This window comes from Rhinopithecus bieti, unplaced genomic scaffold, assembly GCF_001698545.2.
Source record: "Rhinopithecus bieti isolate Rb0 unplaced genomic scaffold, ASM169854v2 scaffold_55, whole genome shotgun sequence".
Classification (NCBI taxonomy): domain Eukaryota; kingdom Metazoa; phylum Chordata; class Mammalia; order Primates; family Cercopithecidae; genus Rhinopithecus; species Rhinopithecus bieti.
In genome coordinates this window covers 141,140-143,337 of record NW_016803114.1, presented here as the reverse complement: position 1 = coordinate 143,337, position 2,198 = coordinate 141,140, and positions in this window count along the sequence as shown.

Sequence of the window (2,198 nt, the reverse complement as noted above, 5' to 3'; positions counted from 1 at the left end):
AGTATTCTATTTGGAAAGGGAGGTTCATCTAGCTAGTTCAAAAAGAAAGAAAAGAAAAGAAAAAAGAAACAAAACAGGAAAGTGGTAGTGGCTTGAGTGTTTGAACTCTGCCAGGCTCAAAAGAAGATGAATAATATTGATATAGATAATAATAATGATGATAATGACATCAGTTATTAAACTTATATCACAAAATTTTCACAAATAATCTTACAGCAAGTTTGGAGGGTAGGAGCTTTTTATCTCATTTTGTAGACCAAGAATCAGAGAGGTTGGAACCCTTCTAAAGTGACACAACTTTACGAGTTTGATATCAAAGCCTGATTTTTTTTGTTGTTTTTGCTGTTTTTTTACCCTTTACTCTGTTAACTCACTTTCAATGATTTCTCCGTGACTGCTCATGCATCACTTCTCCTGATATTTTTCTCAGAGAAGATGGTTGTGCTGTGCTAGTTAAAAGAATAGATGTTGGAGCCAAACCTACCATATTTAAATCCTAGCTTTATCACTTAGCTGTATAAATGAGGACAACTTACTTAAACTCTCCTCAGCCTCAATTTCTTTATCTTCCGTGAAGGATAAAACCAGTGTTGAATTATTGTAGTTCATATACCGACGGCATTTAGAAGAGTAGCTGGCGTTGAGTAAATGCCCTGTAAGTGTTCACTACTATTGTTTTGAGAGTTTCAGATAATAACATCTGTAAAGCACTTAGGGCAGTATCTGACCCCTAAAAAATGCTTAATGCATCTATTTACTTTTAAATATGTTTTATTTATATAATAAATAGTTTTAAAGTAGTTTTTCAGGAATACAATCAGCATCTTCTGCCTTCCCTCTCCCCTTCACTCTGTCGCTCCCTTTTTCCCCTTCTCCCTTTCTTTTGTCTTTTCTACCTCCCCTTTTGTGACAAGTGGCTATGACATGTGTGTATGTGTGTGTGTGTGTGTGAGATGGACTCTTGTCCTATCTCCCAGGCTGGAGTCAGTGGCACAATCTTGGCTCACTGCAACCTCTGCTTCCTGGGTTCAAGTGATTCTTGTGCCTCAGCCTCCCAAGTAACTGGGATTACAGGTGTGCACCAATACACCCACCTAATTTTTGTATTTTTAGTAGAGACAGGATTTCATCATGTTGGCAGGCTTGTCTCAAACTCCTGACCTCATGTGATCTACCTGCCTTTGGCCTCCCAAATTATTGGGATTACAGGCATGAGTCACTGGGCCCAGTCTGCAATTGTGTTTTCTATGAGCCATTTTTCATGGAAATCCGTTTATTTACCCTAATGTTCCAGACTAACAGAAAATACATTTACTTCAACATCACATAGTCAGAGGAGAACACTGCATTTCCCCTATCTCGTTAAAAGACTTTTACTAAAACAGTGGTTGTTAAAAAAGAACTTAAGGTTTTGAAAGTAGAGATTAGTTTAAAAGAAAAAAAATCCCAATTTATGAGAAAGAGAGAGATTAATGATAATGACAGAACTCTCTATATTTGAACTACAGATTGAGTTGAAAGTGGCCACATTTTTGATGATCCAACCATTTTACTTTGCTTTTTGACATGTGACCACGTCTCTGCCCAGAACAAACTTACTTTGCCTGTCCTTGCTGAGATTTATTGCTTCATTGAAGGCTTTTGATTTAGCAACCATCTTCCTACCTAGTTTTCTTATCTTGAATCACTTGGAGTAAGACTCTTCAGCTATGATGAATAGCTGTGTAATGAAATGGAGAGGAAGCCGCCCCATCATTTTATATTTCCACTGGGTGAGTTGTCACTCACCTCCAGCAAAACATCTTTCTCTCTTATATATTATGAAAATTCATAGCAACTCTAGTGTAGTGACATTTTGTGGTGGAGAATTTGGCATTCATTGTGAAGGTGTTATTTTAATTCCTGTCAAATTAAACTTTCAGGTCAGGGTTGCTATTAGGGATGAAAAGAGCAAATCTGGAATGAAAGTAAGAAGTAAGAAAACAGGGCAACAAGACAATTCAGATGTCAAGATTCAACAACAGGAAAAGAAGCCCATGGAAACAGAGTGGCAACTGGAAGTAAAACCATGGTCTTTCATGGATAGTTCTGTCCCAGTCTTCATCTCATCTAGTGATCTGTACTTTAAATTTTTATGATGACTTGGTGGGAGGCATTGGGGAGGTTAGAGAAGCATCTCACAAGCCACATAATAATAA